Source organism: Lissotriton helveticus, chromosome 8 (genome assembly GCF_964261635.1).
Source record: "Lissotriton helveticus chromosome 8, aLisHel1.1, whole genome shotgun sequence".
NCBI lineage: Eukaryota > Metazoa > Chordata > Amphibia > Caudata > Salamandridae > Lissotriton > Lissotriton helveticus.
The window spans coordinates 507,336,696-507,356,332 of NC_136069.1; positions in this window are offsets into that span (position 1 = coordinate 507,336,696).

Here is a 19,637-nt window from a genome sequence, read left to right on the forward strand (position 1 = left end):
TTAAGCTGGATGCTCTTCAGCTGAAGTGTAGGGATCCACTGTGGTTAGATTTATGGTTGCACTTTGCGGCCTGGCAATGTTAAAAATAGGATTCAAAAACATATTATTATTTCATTAAAAAAAATGCTTTAGTGAAAATCTGTTGTGGCAATACCTATTGCTAAACATTGCAATGTATGAATTTACAAAGGATACATATTTAATTATAGTTATGGGTGACTTATTGACAAAGCCAATAAGTCTGCCTAACTTATGTTCTTGCGCTAACCCCTTGATAATGCCAATACCTTTAGAATTTCTATTGTTTGTATAGCTTAAGGTGGGTTTGTATAGAAAGATATAATAACCTTTTTATAGCTATAAGTAATCCTTAACATGTTTTTTTCATTAATTGTCAATGTTTTTTATTTTTTATTATGGTGTGTTTCAAATTGTACAGTCAAGAGTCATGCACTGAATGAGGTTGCCCTCCTCAAAGTCAGGATACATTGACCTATAAGATAGCGAGGACAGGAGTAGGTACTAATCTCACATGTCAGAGTCGGCAAATCACTCTTTGATGTGGCATACACCTTATGTTATAGGTCAATTTACCCTGACTTTGAGGAGGGTTATTGCATTCTGAGCACACTGTTAGCTAGTGTTTCCCAGTGCCAGTTAGATGCCAATGAGCACCTTTTCACCAATGCCACTCATTGCCAAAGTCATATGCCAACTATAAGTGCCATATGGAACTTAGAGTTCCCTATATCACCGATAAAATCTCAGTGGCGCCGATTTTAATGTGGCACTCAATATGGCAAAAGGAGACCCTCGCACTGACAAGCAATATTATAAAGGATGTTTTGAAACTAGATGGGGCGGGTAACATTACTTTGCTACATTATGTCGAATCTACTTTGAAAACAGTTGGGTTACAACACATCTTTGTAGACCATATAATGTGTTGCTCTATCTCTAAAACTGATTTGAAAGCCCGTTTGCTATCTAATTTCCAGACAATAAGGGAGGTACAAAATATCAACCTGACGACAGTCAAACGATACCTGGCTTCCCCTAGTATAATGCAAATGTATATAAACTCAAACTATTTATCTTTTGTCACTAATCTACAACACAGGTATATCTTGTTGAGATTCCGTTTAAGCTACATCTCTCTGATGCTGGGTTTTCCCTGTAATATATACTTGGCCTCTGACATCCCATTTTGTACCTGTGACCAGTGATCTGTACAGAATGATATACATTTCTTGTTCTTCTGTAAATTTTATTATGATTAGAGGAAACGATTTAGTATTCACCTTATGCACAAAATATATTTTTTAACAGTGTTGTCTAGCCCTGTATTATTTGCAGTTATTATCTGACCCTTTTGTCTGTTTCTCTTTGGCGTCCTTCTTGTTATCTGCACTGAAAAAGAGAAGAACAATTTGTTAAACTTTATATCTCAAAAAAGAAAATTAATCTATGTTATTGAGTTAATAACCATGATTGTATACTTTTTAATATGATAACTTTGCACAAGTTTTATATATTTTGAAATGTTGTGGAATGTTTTAATAATGTAGTATACTTTTTGTGTCTTCATTGTGTTGGCGAAATAAAGTTCTTCTGACTTATCACCAATGCATTGTGTGGAGTTTTGAGATAATACTGAGCTCCTTACTCTGCAGAGAAGATTAGGTCACATTTATTTGACTTTTATTTGGTCCTGATAAAATACCAAAAGATTTCCCCTCAAATATATAAGGCATGAAACATCTTGACCTACTAGCAGGTCTAAAGCTGACCAACACTTTATAACAAATAGAGATAGGGACCATAATCTACCAATTCATCTGCCACTTTTGTTTTAATCTCAACAGCAACCAGTGAGATCACATTAAATACATTGAGATGCTTAGTATACAGTTGATTTTAGATTTACACTTTTGCCAATCTTCTCACCTTCTTGAACATCTACTGCCCAGCTGTGTGTATCCGGTATTTTTTAATGAAAAGATCTCCGGTAAAGTGCCATCTCCTGAGGCCCATTAGGCATTGCAGCACCAGCCTAACAAGTAGAATAGCTCTATGATAAAGCATGTCACCTTCAGGTGAGTGAGAGCAATTGTTTCTAAATACAAATGCTTACAACGGTACCTGCTAACAGTTTGAGATGATGTTTCTTTGAGCTTTAGGAACAGTATATTTAGGTTTATTTTGACATAGATTACAGCTATCTCTCCCCACCAGCTTTTTGCCCCACTAAAATGGTGTATCCCTAAAACCAGAGGTAAGCCTCTATCCTATCAGAACTACTAACCGCAGTGGAATGTGCTGCTTGTAGTGCCATCACCAATGCAGCCCACCTGACCTGGCACACATGCTTTTTTGGGTCTGCTTACTAGTCCTGTGGACCCATTGTGTGGGGTTTCACTCCCCCCTCCTTTTCTTCCGTTTTTGTTGTCAACATGTTCTTGGTATTTTCACACTGTATTTTCTTTGAAAAATAGTAATAAAGGGTGCCAAAAAAGGTAGCAAAATGAGGTTCCTTTGAAGTGAAGTGTCACCTTTAATGTGTGGATAATGTTATGGAATCAATAATCTGTTTTGATGAATGCATTTCCTAGGAATATCATGTTATTTCCTGGAAGTGAAAGCATTTCTGCGAAGTTCCAAAATAATCAAATGGGAAGCCTAGCCTCAGTCTGATTTCCATCCCCCATCTAATTAATTTCTATGCATGAAAGCACATGTATATATTGACAGTTCACTGTGTTCTGCATTACCAATACTCTATTTATTTATCAGAATACTAATCCTATAAGGTAAACAAAGCCTGGAAGTCCTAATTACTACAATGACCCATTGTTAGCTGTATTTTGAAGACAAAATCTCTGAATTCTGCAGACGAAATATTTTCAGTATAAAGCAAAATGTTTTTCCTTAAAACACTACCTTGTTAACTGCACACTAAAATATGATCTTCTTTCTTTTTAGTAGGGGAAAATCAACCTAAAGAATTCAGTATTTAATTTACAATTCATGAAACTAGATATGGTATTAATGTGTTTTTTTCTTTATGTTTGCAGTTCTTGATCTACAGTTCTACTGCCATGACCAAACTCTTATTATTGTATTAACGATGTCAAAGTTGAAGTGATGTGAGATGGCTCCAGTGATGCCATCTGTGAAATGTTGTATGCTGTTTTTTCAGACATCTTGTTCAAAATCATGAGAAGTAATTTAGGGGAGAGATATGAATGCGCTTATTTAGATTTTAAATCATAACTACAACATAACTTCAAAAGCAATATTTTTCAGATCATTTCTATTCTTTTTAAATTATGTTTGTTTTGTAAGTGCTTAACTACTACTAACCCTCACCAACGTTGTACATGATCGTCTTGACATGCACATATCACACAGTGTGCATGGCCTCAGACTAAGCATAGAAGGGGTTTGGCACATTAGCTTGATCTAACCATGTGCTGACAAATCACAATTATTTTGAAGACATCTGTACATCTATTATCAAAAACGTGCACACTTATGTTGAAACTCTCATTGCATGTTACATTCTGCCATGCTCATCACGGTTGACCACATGGCCTGGTATTTGTACTTGGGCATATACTGAATCCAAAAGCATGTAGGCGATCAGTGGTGGATTGTGGAGAATTTAGTCTCAAAATGATGACTCTGGGGCTTGACAAATGCCACATCAACAAATGGGTGTTTTTTTCAATGCCTGCTGGCAATATCCAACCCATTGAGATTCCTCAAATCCTCTTCAGGGCACAAAGAAACCCCCCACCTACTTAAAGTACCACTTACATTTGCCTTGCTCCACATATCAGGGTCTAGTTCCATGTATAAGAAATGGCACTTTAGATTACTAACATGGTCCAGTTTATTTGTCTCTTCCAGTAAAAGTCCCATACAAAATTCTGGTTTGAGATATTAGCAAATTAACACCCAAGACCATCCCACCATGCCCAACACCACCGCAACCAACCATTCTGCACCCCAACAGACCCTACTCAACTGGTTCCCAATCACCACAGATAACATGCCCATGACCATGAACACATCCACTCTGGAGCCCCTTTGAACTCGTGCCTGCAGAACAACTTCCTTAGAGCTGCCACCACCATTGCTCCTGAGCTCCGGCACACCCTCAAGTGCTTCATCGAGACTGCCACCTTCCCCGATGACTGGAAACACACCAATATCTACCCCTACTAAAGAAGACATCCACCAACCCAACAGACCTCAAGAACTTCAGACGGAGCTCGCCTTCCCAGCCAAGGTCGCCGATAAGGTCATCAATGCCCACATCTCTGAATTCACTGAAGCAAACCATGCCCTCAACACCTCAAAGCAACTACAGCACTGAAGATGCACTCCTCAACACCTGTGACAAATGCCGCTCCCTACTCAATCAGCAGCAGAGTGCCAAAGGGCTCCTCCCTGAGCACCACCCTTTTCAAAGTCTACATGGCCCCCCTTGCAGCCATTGTCAGAATCCACAGACTCAAAATCATCTCATATGCCCATGACACCCAGCTGATCCTCTCCTTACCAATGAACCCACAGCCACCAGAGCCAACTTCCACTGCGGGATAAAGCCAGTTGCCAGCTGGATGAAAGCCGGCTGCCTCAAGCTTACCTCAGACAAGACCGATGTACTCATCTTGAGATCCAACTTCTCAGCCTGGGACGACTCCTGGTGGCCCACCACATTGGGACCCCCCACCTCCGTGGACTACACACAAAAGCTCGGCATCATACTGGCCTCCTTGCGCACTATGAACCGTCAGATCCATGCCGTATCCTCATTATGCTTCCACACGCTCTGCCTGCTTTGAAAGACATTTAGATGGATCCCCACCAAATCCAGAAAGACTGTGACCCACACTCTCATTAGCAGCAGACTCAACTATGGCAACACACTCTACGCCGGTGTCACCCAGAAACTCCTCAGGAAACTACAGAACGATCAAACTAGTGAAGCCGGAGTACTCCTCATCTTCCCTCACCACAGCCACATCACTAAACACCTTCAAAACCTCCACTCACTCCCAGTCAACAAAAGAATCACATTCAAACTCCTCACACATGCCTACAAAGCCTTCCATGACACAGGACCTGCAGATCTGAACCACCGCCTCTTATTCCACAGACCTGCCAGACACCTCCACTCTGCCTAACTGGCTCTGACTACTGTCCCATGAATCCACAAGACTATAGCCAGAGGAAGATCCTTCTCCCACATTGCCTCCAAAACCTGGAACATCCTGTCTACCCACCTCAGGCAATCTCTGCTGCTGACCTAATTCAGGCAGGATCTCAATACCTGGCACTTCGACTCACTCTCAGTGCGCTGACAGATAAGCAGCCTCCCCTGTGCCTTGAGACCCTCAAAGGTGAGTAGCCGCACTTTCCAAACACCTGATTGATTGATTGATTGATTGATTGATTGAGCTGTAACTCTCATAATGAAAACAGTGTTGTTGTTTTTTACATTTATGGGGCCAGTCTCTATCTCTAGGAATTATGCACAGATGCTCCATATGATTCAGAAATAGCCATCCATATGTTCCCCAAACATCTTTACTGTCACATTGGATCTGTGGGTAGAAGAAGATGCTTCACATTCTGTAAATACATAAGCAACTATATTTTATTGTGTTGAACCAACCAGATTGAGGACATCAACAGTCCTTTGAAGTTCTGTAGAGCACACGTTTAAAGTAAGAAAGATTACTTGCTCATTGAATGAAATGTGTTTGCACTGCACGGCCTGCCCCATGGATACAACTTCGTGCTATGTAGTTGATTAACCCTTCATTGCTCACCAAATACTTTTTTAAATGTACATATTTACACCAAATCACAAACAATGTATTTTCTAATCACAGTTCTAGAGCCATCCCATGTTTACAGCAATTCTGTATAGCAGTTATGGAAAAAGTGGGGAGCACACATTTCTATGGGTCCTAAAACCTAACAAACATGTATTGGACCCCGTTTTACTTTTCTCTTCTTGATGAATGTGAACCAAACCTTACATCCAAACTGATCAATGTATGAGGTTTTTTGCCACTTTTTTGCAGTTTCACTATTTTTAGTAAATCAAAACAAAATACATCTCAATGGAATGTGAAACAACCAGAACTATTAAAACACAACTTGGATAAGGTGGGAAAACGTTCTATTGTATGGTATTGCATTGCAATATATTTATAGCGCTTACTACACTATGAGCCATATGTAGGTAATCTAATTTTACCGATTTGGTATTTAGGAATCGGTAAATTGAATTTAGGTAAAAATTCGGTAAATTTTACCGATTAGGTAATATTCGTTAATACCAATTTGGTATTTACCTATTCGGTAATTCCCATTCATTCCGATGGGCATGGAGGCCCATAGGAATAAATGGGAAGCCATTCACTATTACTGATTCGGTAAATACCGAATCGGTAATAGGGGGAGCATATTCAAGGGTGGCAGGGTGTCACATTGACACCCTGTTCCACCCCTGAATCGTGCATAAGTGCACATGTGGCGCTCATACATGCCCTAAGGGTATGTATGTCTGCCACATGGCACCTTGAAAAAAGCAAAATATTGCTATTCAAAGGTATTTGGTATTTATCACCAACTTGTAGTTGGTGGTAAATAACTAATCACGAATGCAAAAATGCACTCACTTGAGTGCCTCCTACATAGCTTTTAGGGATTCGGTAATTTACAGATTCCTTAAAATAAGGAATCGGTATTGTACCAATTCCTTAAAATAAGGAATCAGTATTTTACCGAATCCAGAAAACTTGGCTCCTACATCTGAAAATGCTAAATACCAGTCGGTAACGGGATAATTACCGAATTTCAGCCGTTACCGACGGGTATTTAGCTACCTACATATGGCCCTCGGTGTGTTGCTGAAGTGGTTGCCTACAAGGGTAGCATGCTACACTGTTTAAGGTGTGTTATTGGAAGAGTGTTGTCTTTGTTTTTGACCCCGTGTGTGGGTCGTTCCCATGTTTTATGTGATGACTACCGAGGTTATTGTGTTAAGGAATGCAGGGGCATATTATCAAGACAGGCGATAAAATTACCGCCATTTTAGCGGCAGAAAACTGCAGCTAAAACAGCGATAAAGGCCTTGATAATATGCTCTATGGAATTCCAATTGAAGACCATGTTAGATGTCCTTCACAGTTTTCTGCAGCTAAACCGGCGATAATTTTATCACCTGTCTTGATAATATGCCCTGCAGTGCCTAGCAGTGTGACGAATGAAAACGTGTGAGAGAAAGGCACACATCTATGGGTTTAAGTAAGCTGATAGCTTTGAACAGCTCTGGAGCTTTGTTTATTTTATTCCTTAATAGCATAGTCCATTTATATGATTACTGCACGGTGTTGTCCATTCTGAGATATTTTGTTCAGAATGTCTAACGCTGAGCAGGCAGAGGTTAAAGGGAGAAACTGTGGGGAGATCCTTCAGGATGGACTTTGTACTATCATCCCATATCTGATTGTCCCTGTAAGATGTCAAAAAGTGTTCATACTGCGTATCTACTAGAGACTTCAAGTCTTGGGCTACATTAGTGTCATTCAATGGTCAGCAGTATGTGGCATTTAACTTCAGTTGTTTTACGCCTGTTCAGTTGGCGAGGGATCATACATTAATGAGTGATGGACATGACCAATTGTAAATCTGTCTTATGTGAGTGAACGAGGGTTAGGCTTAATCACAGAATTTGTATGCAGTCTGTAGGAACTGCAATCTGCTGGCCCATTGCTGAGTGTTATGCTATTCTTAGTAGTGCGGGCAGGAGGGCTATATTTGAATTTTCACAATACTATACAATACCCAGGACAGACATAAGTCAATGCTTTTTAACTTCCCTCGACATAGAAACCTGTGTTCCGGGTGAGCTGTTCCATATAAGTGGACTCTAGACAGTAGGTTGCGCTTGAAATTCTGATTATTATGTAGGGTTCTTTGCTAGGCTTATAGGCTCATGTAAGTATCTTAGAGATAGCCACGTTTTCAACTCTCCCCTGGTGTATTTTCTTCTTAATACTGCAGATCTTGGCTGGTAATGAGCTCAAAGGTTTGTTGGTTTGTACTAAAAAAGCAGCACCCCCCCTATGGATTCTTGGGGTGCACAATGTTGAAGTATTTGTATTTTGTGCAGGCAAAAACTCGGTGCTCCAAAATGCTGTTTGCATAGTCAACCTTGGCAATTTCCAGTGTGAGGATTGATTGTAGCTTTTGTTTGCATCCATGGTATGGGAAGATGAGATGTTTTTATTTTGTAGAAGGTGCTCTTTCTGACCTTGTTGACATTATTGTAGGGGCATTGAATTCCTAGGGCCAAATGGTTGTAGGCTGGTATTTTTTACATTGGCTGCAAGCTGTTGTCTCTGTCTTTGCAGTGTTGAGCTTCAGGTGATTACTCATTATCCATTCATTTGCAACAGGAAGGCAGTCGTTTTTTGCTCAGTGCCTTACATTTTCAATGTTAGAACCACCTTACACAAGGAAAATAAAGGTGCAGAGCTAAAATCTTATTTGAATTTATCTTACTGAACAGATGAAACACATGCCTATTTATTATTCTTGTTTCAAATAAAATATTTTTGTTTATCACGAATACTAAAAAAAACACAATCATTGCTCTGTACTGGGGCACTTCTGTCGAAGTATCCATGCGCCTTATAAATAGTTATTATTATTATTATTACTATTATTATTATTATTATTATGGAAGAGAATGCCTTAAATAGTGCAACCCTGCAATTGTAAACAGAGTGTATAATATGTTTCAGGTTTAAATAGTTAAAAACATGTCTAAGTTAGACACGTTGTTTTCTGATCTTCAGTGCCTGAGCTTAATTTATCTTTCATTTGACCTTTTAAAAATGAGATCCAGTTTCTCTTAGTCCAATATCAATGATTACTTTTTCCCTTGCCTTGGATGCCTTCATTGTGCGTCTCCATCCCTAAACAGTGTAATTATTTATACCCCTGTTAACTTTCAAAGGCCATAAAGCATCTCATTTACTTTCCCTATTCCCAAGACGATTTGACATCTTAGACTTGACCGGTATCAATGTTCTTCACTGTTCCTGCAAGATCATGTGTTCCCTTTCAAACCGAAAGACCATTGCAAAAATATATTATTTTCTCACGATGTTTACGAGCTGTTATAGGTGATATTTTCAAATGCATATTACTGCATCCAACAAATGTGTTAATATGTATACATAAACAAATTATGTAATTAGTAATCACTTCGTTATACATGCATAATTATGAACTAGATTGTACACTTATTTGTACATTTGCCTGTTGCTGTACACTGAAATCCGAAGGGAAGCAAGTTCTTTCATTTACACCTTTGACTATCTTATGGGTGGCCATGGAGGGTGTCGCTGAGGAGTAGTAGTGCAGAAAGTATTAACTGTTGACTTGATTGTGTTCTTAATTATGGTGAGCCCGGGTATCCAGCTGGTGTTGTGGTTTCTCATAGGAAGCTTATCCGTGGTAGACAATTTGGCCCAGATTTATAAAGGTGTTGCATGGCAACTCAAATCCTAGAATGAGATTTACCAAGCCACACAATGCCATCTTGCATGGCTCCACGAGGCTTGGTAAATATGAAAGTAACACTTGGCAGCACAAGTTGCTGCCTAGTGTTACTTTGAGTAGTGGGACGTTGCACGGCTTGAGCGTGGGTATTCTGACACCTCCAACGATGTATTCTGAAGCGTTCCCAGATTTACCAACACTGCTAAACCTGGGAATGTGTCAAAATTGTACACCTTACCAACAGAGGTGCAACAAGAAGAAATATCTTTATTTCTCCTTATTGTTTCCTCTTTCTTAGAAAGAGGAAAATGCCTCTAAGGATTGTTTTTGCTCACAAAGGTGTCCCTTACTGCACAGAAACAATCCTGCCTGTAACATAGGCGCCCTTGCTCCATGGCGCCAATGTCCCTGCATTGGCGCTAAGCTGCAGATGGTGAGCCAGCAGAGGTAGAGGATAGGAATGCAACATATGTTGACAGATATGACTAATCCCTGCCTGTCTCTCTCCTTTTGCGCAGCAAACTGTCTTGCTGCAGTGTGTTGCATGAAAGAAAGTAAAATCTGGCCCTTAGTGTTGAAGGTTGAGGCGAAGATGAACCCTAAAAAAAAACCAGCAGGACTAAAAGGTAGAAATACTCATACCATTACGGACCAATGGAAAAATGGTCACTATCGATTTAAAGAATGTCATCACTCACTCAAGCAGATTAGAGGGTCCCTGAACGAGCTCAATATCTACGGAGAAGAAAGCACAGACAAAAAACAAGGTAAATAACAACAAAAACATCTCCAGAACGAACTATTTAAAATACAGCAATTTTTTCTTTGCACCACCCACATCACTGAGAAAAGATAACATCTAGCACATAAAGCAATTAACAATACATAAAAGTCTTTACACAACGACAAAACAATTAAACACATGTACATTAAACAATATACAATAAAAGCTAAGGGAAAAGACCAATAAAAACACATAATGCAATACTCAATATATTCAAAATCAATCAAGTCATCAATAATATATATTTCAAAGGAAAAGCGCAGACACGCGTTTCGGAAGGATGGAAACTTCCTTCATCAGGGTGCTGCGAGTACAAGTTGATTAGTGGCAGGTAGCCATCTGTAGGAAGTACATTATTTCTGAATATGAAAGGGCACGGTACTCAATTCTCAATAAAGGCAAACAGAGGTTTGCAAGAAAAATGCTTCAAAAGCCTCTGCACGTGCTTGCCCTTCTTTCCACGGCACTCTTGAGACTGAAAAGCCCAGACTTCCCCCTGCAGTTGGAGCAGACATGACACCTCGTGAGCTCATTAAAGAAACACCGATGATCTATCCCCATTCCCCATTGGCATTATAAATTTAGCCCCTATAGTACCTCACCTGGAGTACTCTTGAACGGTAGCTTCCAGTAACAACGTCCCATGTGGGATGCTGGGACTTGTTTGCCAGTTCCTATTTTGATGTTTTTGTTTTTGGGGGGGGGGGCAGTTGCTACACTTTTGTCACCGTATATCACTTTAGTCTGATGATTTGAGTATAAACGTAACCAGGGACTGATTTGAAGAGACTTTTGAAGCTCTCGGGAGCAAAGAATGGCTGAGAAGCCATTGGAAATATCCAAAGTGGTCTTATATGTCTTTCGAACAATGTTATGTAATAATGCAGAGCTGTGAGTGTTCTGAACTGCAAAGGTATGGATGTGACTGTTCAAATGACGGTAGTCCAAAACTACACGAAATGAACCATCCGGTTTCAATTTCGGAAAAAGAGGATTATTACTCGAAGAAACACAGGGTTCATTTACACCCTGATATTCTAACTAAGTCAAAATGGCGCTTATGGACGCTTTTGCATAAAGTTTGATAGGGTACTGTGGTTGGGGCTGTGGTGTAGAACGCAAAGGAATCACATGAACAGGGGAATCCTTGTCACACCCTGCCTGATTGTGATACAATGCCGGAACCAGAGATAACGCCCACTTCAAAGCATAAGACATTTTTCGTCATCAGTGACATATTGTGAAATTTGGGTAAAGTACCATCTTCTCCTCTGGAGGAAGCAGGGAATAAAGGTGAAGGCCAATCAACCTCCACAACAAAATGTCATAAGAAGATGTGAGGTTCTCCCAAAAGACTGCTTTATTAGTTGTTTAATATGATCTTCAATTTGGAGGCTCACTTCATAAAGCCCATCAGGGGGAGCAACTCAAGTATCAGCCATTTCTACAGTAATAAAAGTGGCAGTTGCTTTCGCCCCCAGACGCTGGTGGAGTGTCTGCCACACTGTGGTAACCTCTGCTGTGCTGTCAAGGAGGATTACCGCCCAACTCCTGTCGAGAAGCAGGGTTCTTATCGTCTGATGCATACTTTGCTGTCCAATCGGCAACTTTTTTCTTCTGAAAAGGGGCACGATATGGAGGTAGTTTCTCCTGATTTACTTTTACATCACATTGCGCACTGCTTGACACGTCTCGTCTGTGTAGAATCCTGCCGCCCTCCTCCGCCAAGTTATTTATCCAACAATTCGTGAAATTATTGAGGAGAATGACGATCAGGACCCTGGAGCTTCTCGGGTGTTTTAATTTTAGAAACATAATAATTTATATAGGCTAAGGAGATTGGAGTCGAGGTTTATAATCGATCTCCAAACGAAGGTACCACTTGGCCTTAATAGCAGTGAGGAACTTGCCATACACTTGGGGGAATGAAAACAGCTGTAGTAAGTTTGTCTACTGAACTTAGTGTATTGGACTGATTGTACATGAATAGTGGATACGCATTTGAAGCAGTCCAAGTGCTGAGGCCTGGCTCAGTGCATGAGTACTTGGGTACTGACTGAATGATTAGATTACTGCATTGAGAGTGCCTGGGGGAATTTATAAGTGGTTGGGTTTTGATGCAGTTTTAAAAAAAATTTCAGATGGGTACTAGTGGTAACTGACTCTGACTAACCAGTCCTAGAGCCATTGCTATGCTAAAAGACACTTAGATTACAGTTAAAACACCTACATACACTAGGGAAAACTTTACGTTGGGGTATGCCTGTGATTAGAATGACCTCCTCTGTAAGCCCCTAGTATATAATAGGGCAGGGGAATTAAAACTACCTCTTTAAATGTGCCACAGGGCGCGTTTGCACACTGGTGAAGGGAGGGGGGCTAAGCTGACATGTGCAAACACGGCCTATGGCCATTTTAATTTGGGGGATAAAGTCCCCTTGAATCCTGGTTGTCCCATGGGTCCAACTAGCCCACCAGGTATCTCCAGTTAGCGCCACAGAGCTGCGTTGCAGAGAGGTATAAAAATTGGCAGGGCCTGGACCACCTCTCTGCAACACAGCACAGTGGCGCTTACTGGAAGCACCTGGTGGAATAGTTGGCACCCAGGGTTCCTCAGGATTGAAGGCGGATTATTTACCCATCATAAAATGCGCCACATGGCATGTTTGCACACATCACCTGAGGCCCCACCCCCTCCCTTCACCACTGTGTAAACGCGCCTGGTGGCTGTTTTAATTTGGGAGATTAAGTCCCCTTGAATCCTGAGGGGCCCTACGGTATAAGTAGCCCACTAGGTACCTCCAGTAAGAGCCACAGAGCTGGATTGCAGAGAGGTGTAAAAAAAGGGCATGGCCTGGACAACCTCTGTGCAACGCAGTGCAGTGGCACTTACTGGAAGCAGCTGGTGGACTAGTTGGCCTCTTGGTCCCTAAGGATTTAAGGGGAATTAGTTCTCCATCTTAAAACCCGCCACAGGGTGTGTTTGCACAAGTCACCTCAGGCTCCGTCCCCTCCCTCCACCACTGTGTAAACGCGCCCTATGTCCATTTTAATTTGGGAGATAAAGTCTCCTTGAATCCTTAGTGCCCCTAGGGTCCAAGTAGCCCACTAGGTACATCCAGTAAGCGCTACAGAGCTGCGTTGCAGAGAGGTGTAAAAAGGGGCACAGCCTGGGCCACCTCTCTGAAATACAGCGCAGTGGCGCTTACTGGAAGCACCTGGTGGACTAGTTAGCCCCCAGGTGCCCTCAGGATTGAAGGTGATTTATTTCCCCAACTAAAAATGCGCCACAGGGCGTGTTTTCATAGCTCACCTCAGGCCCCATCTCTTCCCTTCACCACTGTGTAAACGCGCCCTGTGGCCGTTTTAAGTTGGGAGATAAAGTCCCCTTGAATCTTAAGTGTCCCTTGGGTCCAGCTAGCAATCTAGTGCACTAGGTACCTCCAGTAGCGCCACAGAGCTGTGTTGCAGAGAGGTGTAAAAAGGGCCCAGCCTGGGCCACAATTCTGCAACACAGCGCAGTGGCGCTTACTGGAAGTACCTGGTCGGCTAATTGTCCCCCAGGGGCTCTCAGGATTTGAAGGGAACTTATTTCCCCAACTTAAAACGCGGCACAGGGCATGTTTTCACACGTCACCTCAGGCCCCCTCCCCTAGCTTAACCACTGGGTAAACGGGCCCTGTGGCCATTTTAAGTTGGGAGATTAAGTCACCTTAAATCCTGAGGGTCCCTAGGGTCAAACTAGTCCACCAGGTACCTCCAGTAAGCACTGTTGCAGAGAGGTGTAAAAAGGGGCAAGGCCTGCACCACCTCTCTGCAACGCAGTGCAGTGTCGCTTACTGGAAGCACCTGGTGGGCTAGTTGGCCCCCAGGGGCTCTCAGGATTTGAAGGGGAATTATTTATCCAACTTAAAATGCGCCACAGGGCGTATTTGCACACTTCACCTCAGGCCCCGTCCCCTCCCTTCACCACTGTGTTAACGCGCCCTGTGTCTGTTCTAAGTTGGGAAATTAAGTATCCTTGAATCCTAAGGGTCCCTAGGGTCAAACTAGCCCAATAGGTACCTTCAGTAAGCGCCACAGAGCTGTGTTGCAGAGAGGTGTAAAAAGGGGTGTGGTCTCTGAACACCTGTCTGCAACCAGCTCCGTGGCGCATACTGGAAGTACCTGGTGGGCTAGTTGGCCCTCAGGGACCCATAGTATTGAAAGAGATTTAATTGCCCAACTTACAAAACGCCACGGGTGCGTTTCCACAATGGTGAAGGAAGGGGGCGTGTCCTGATCTGCAAACATGCCCTGTGGCGCGTTTTAAGTTGGAGAATTAATTCCTCCTCAATCCTGACGGGTCCCTGGGGGGCAACTAACCCACCAGGTACCTCCACTATGCCCCAGAGAGCTGCATTGCAGAGATGTGTTCAGAGGCTACGCACCTTTTTACAATTCTCTGCAACGCAGCTCCGTGGCGCTTACTGAAGGTACCTGGTTGGGCTAGTTGGCCCCCAGGGACCCTCAGGATTGAAGAGGTTTTAATTTCTCAACTTAAAACGCGCCACAGTGCATGTTTGCACACATGTAACCTCAGGCCCCGCCCCCTCCCTTCACCACTGTGCGAATGCACCCCGTGGCAAGTTTTAAGTTGGGGGATTAAGTCCCCTTGAACCCTGAGGGTCCCTGGGGTGCAACTAGCCCACCAGCTGCCTCCATTAAGCGCTACAGAGCTGCATTACCGAGTGGTGTAAAAAGGGGTGTGGCCTCAGAACACCTGTCCGCAACCCAGCCCTCTGGCACATACTGGAGGTTCCTGGTGAGCTAGTTGGCCCCCAGGGACCCCCAGTATTCAAGGGGAATTTGTTCCCCATCTGCAAACGAGCCAGGGGGCGCGTTTGCAGAGTGCTGAAAGGAGGGGGCGTGGCCTCCGGCGCAATGCCGGTCTTTTTTTTTAAGAAGGGGGGCTGTGTGACCCCCCTTCTTTTTCTCATTTATTGGCCCTGGGGACCCCGTCCCCAGGGCCTGCCCCCTAATTTTTTTTTAATTCATTAATGTTGAAGGGGCCGTTTGGGCCCCCTCCCGAGGCCTTAATCGGCCCTGGGAACCACATTCCCCGGGGCATGGCATTTTTTTGTGTTTTAAATCTTTTGGAGGGGGCTGCCTTGCCCCCCTCCTCAGGCCACTTATGGCCCTGAGGACCCCATACCCAGGGGCCGGCCTTTTTTTTTAAATGTTGTTTACTTTGTATTTACTAAGGTTTTAGATTACCTTTAGTCTCCAAAAGAATCAGACAGGCAAGTATAATAGACTTTGGCTATTTAAATGTAAATATATAAATATACGTGAGCAGTTCCTTTTCAAGGAAGGAGAGTTGCACTCACAAGATTGCCATATTATCAACACTTATTGAAGAGAAACAAACTTTGCAAAGCTGGCGGAATCAGTTGTTCCATTACCATGCAAGTGTTACCACTCTTGCCTTTACATCGTATGTGCATTAACCACGCATGTGCATGGTAAAGGCAGTCAGTGCTCTAGATCGAGAGCGGATGGGCAGGGAGATTGCATTGAGGAACAGGAAGGTTTGGGACAGGAAGGTTCGGGATGCAGCTTGGTAAGTAGGGCTGGTGGGGCCCGGTTATAGGGCACAGGGCGGGAGGGTGTTGGGGTTGTTTTTAGGGCTAGGGCCTGGTTTTATAGCTCAGGGTGGAGCAGAAGGGGCAGTTTTTTGGGCTGGGGATGGTATTAGGACTCAAGGCGGGGGGCTGGCATCAAGGTAGTTGTTTGGGCTGAGGTTCAGCTTTAAAGGCTCAGGGTGGGGGGAGTTTGGGTGTGATCTTTACCATACATATACTTTTACCAATTATGCCTTTACAACAAAATTTGTTGTAAAGGCATGCGTGGAAAAGTCATGTGTGGTAAAGATGCAGCTGTGGTTAAGATGGCGTTGCTAAGGCATGGATATAATCTCATACTTGATTCAGTCATACACCTTTCTTGAAACTGATGACACTTCAAAGCGTTTCTGCCCTACCTTTGGGCTTAATTTTGGATGGTAGCCATCTAGGATCGAAATCAGTTTAGGTGCACATTTCATTGCATTCCACAATTGAGTGACTACAACATTTACATAAAAGTATTTTTCATCAATGCCAATTTATAGATTCATACATATTTTAAATATAATTATAATAATTCCCCCCCAAAATTGTCTCCGAAATAAGCACCATGCATTTAATAGAAAAAGAGGAAATAGTGAATATCCCTTAAAGAGATACATATCATTGTAAAGTTCCATTCATGAAAACAATTTTAAATTGTGCTCTTTGGGTCACACATGCATCATGCCAAGTACAATTAATTCTATCTACCTACCTACCTACCTACCTATCTATCTATCTATCTAAAAATACAGTGGTGGTCGCCACTGGCTCATGGCCCATGTTTCCATAGGAAAAGCATTTTTTTGCTTTCCTAATAACTTTGGCGCCATTTGACAAATCTTCATAAAACTTTCCAAAAGGGGGGCCACACGTGCACTCCCCTCAAAAACATAAAGGCTCAGGGAGGTGGCAGACGCATTACTCCTCCCTTTAAAATAAATATGGGCCCCAGGGGATGGGGTGCCCGGGGCCCATACAGGGTCAGGGAGGGTTTCATGCCTAGTCTAGCATTTAAAAATAATATGAACTTAGGGGATGGGATTCCATGTGGCCTGTAAAGGGTAAGGAAGGAAGGTTGCATGCCCCTCTCAACAATATTTATTTTTAAAAAAAGGTACCCCTGGTGGGTACTGGGACACCAAAGTGAATAAAAAATGATCAGCAACAGATGCTCATTTATGCTAATTTATTATGATTTGTCCTGAAGTAGATGTCCCATAATGCCCTGCAAGGGTTTTTTTTGTTAATATTTTGTTTTAGCGTTGAGGTGCCCTGTAGGAAAGTAGGGTCTGCTTTTATGGTTACCCCCACTTTTTGCCTGGTGCTATGCTGTTTCTGACTAGTCTAACTGGGATCCTGCCAAACAGAACCCCAGTCTCTGTGCTGTCTCCCCTAAATTGGTATGGTAAGTACGTAGGTACATCCCAGATTGGACACTGATGTACCCCTATCAGGCCCTAGTATATGGTACTAAGGTACACAGGGCATAGGTACACAAGTGGTTCCCCATGGGCCTAAGCATACATTATGCCACCCATGGTGGACAACTCAAACTGTAACTCCAATCCTGCCATTGCAGGTTGTGTAAGCTGGTGCTAGCACCACTCACGAAGGATTTAGGTTTCCCAATATCTAAGGTCGCTGCACTTAAAACCTAATAAGTCACCACTAATGCAGACCTTTCAATCCTGAAGGCAGGGTGCTCGGTTCTAAGTGTGAGGTGCCCCTGCATGAGAAGAACACCCCTAGAACGTTCGGAGTCCATTCTTCTAGGTCGTAAGTGCATCAGCCATTATGATACATAGAGTTGCCATGAGTCATTACGTGAGGTCCGTCTCTAACCTGACTGTAACGAACCCTGTCAGGGTTGGCATCAAACATGTTGGAATCATACCCACATACTATAAATGGTGTGGGAGGTAGGATGCCATGCACTGTCAAGCTCCTCAGGGAGGCCCTCAGGGCTCCCTGTGGCAGTCTTCTAGACCCTGACAACACAACATGACTGCTGCCGAACAGAGACATCATTCTACCCTCCTGCTGCTGAGCCAAGCTTGAGCAGGGCAAGGCAGAACAATACGTATCCTGTGAACACCTCCCAGACAGGGTTTAGTATATTGGGGCCATGTGCGAGTGCTTGTCATTTCCATTCAAACTGCTTGAAGGGTACTTTTGGTGCCCTCTTTGCATAGTCAGTTCAAGCCAGCTCAGGAAGCCATTGGCTCCCGCTCTGGCATGAAACTGGACAAAGGACATGGGAGTATCCCCCTACAGTGTGACCCCCTCCCCTGGGAGGCAACCCTGAATCATCCCAGACCTTTCCTTAGGGTACTTAAGGGCTTACCTGAGAGTGGGTCCCTGGATTCTTCATGGGACAAGATTAATTCAAGACACCACTTCTTCTTCGACCTTCTGGGCACTCTAGACTTCACTGGACTTCGCTCTGGGAATCATGGCTGCAACTGGAAAGACTCCTGCTGTTCCTGATCTCATTGCGCTGCTCATCTGCTGCAATATCCATGCCTGTGCTCCATACAGGCACCTCCCAAGGCCTGCGGGCATCCAAGACACCTGAAGGAATTTCCCTTGAAGTGAAGTAGCCACTTCCCTGCATCTGCAAGCACCGCAACTAAGCTGACCGGTCTCTTGATCCTGGACTCCCACAGACATTGAAAGGCTCAGGAACACAGGTGGTGGTTCTTCACATCCCTCGAGGCCACTGCACTCCTCTCACCAAATTTGAGGCCAGTATCCCTCATCGGAGGCATAGGAACAGAACCCCTGCGCATCACATCGACTTGCTGTTGCAAAGGCTTGTTGGCTTCCTTCCACCAGAAGTCCTCCTTTGAGTTCGACTGTGGTTTCCGACGCCACTTCACACCTATGCATCCTGCTCCCTGGTGTAGGGATCGTGGTTCCTAGGGTATCCACGAGCAGGGACGGTCTCCAACCTCCTGTCTTCCACAGGGTTTCTTCGGGGTCCACGGGGAAGGATCCTTCTTCTTTACAATTGCAACCGCAACTTACGCATTGACTTGTATTGACCCCGCTGTCATGTTCCCACTCTGCACGCCGCCTCCATGGGTTCCCTGGGTTCTTGGGTACCCGGCACTTCTACGTCTTCTGGATGTAGTCTTGACTTGAGTCGTGGTTCGCATGCCACTATTTTAGTGTATAGTTTGGTCTGCCCCTGCAACCACTGTGTATCTGTGCTACTTACCTGTTTCTTTTGAAAAGTATTGGGTGCATGGTGTATATGTCCGGCTAGGAGATATCTGTATGTGTCAGTGAGTGTCATATAATAAATACATATTTTTATGAATTCACTGTGGGGTTCCTTTTCACTTAATCTATACCAATAAGATTATGCTCTGGTAAGACAAGCTGCTTTACACTCCTTCTGGACTAGGCCCGAAGGCTGTCCTCCACAGCTACCAGTTAGATAGCTTTCTAAAGTTATATGAGGAGCCTAAAATCCCCATAAGGGTTGTCTCGATTGGTGCAGGGTGCTCACTTACATAAGTGAGCACCATATACCAAGCCAGCTTCTCACATGCCCCTAGACCAGGGAGAAGCACCACCAAGCCTTTTTTAATGTTGTGTGGGTT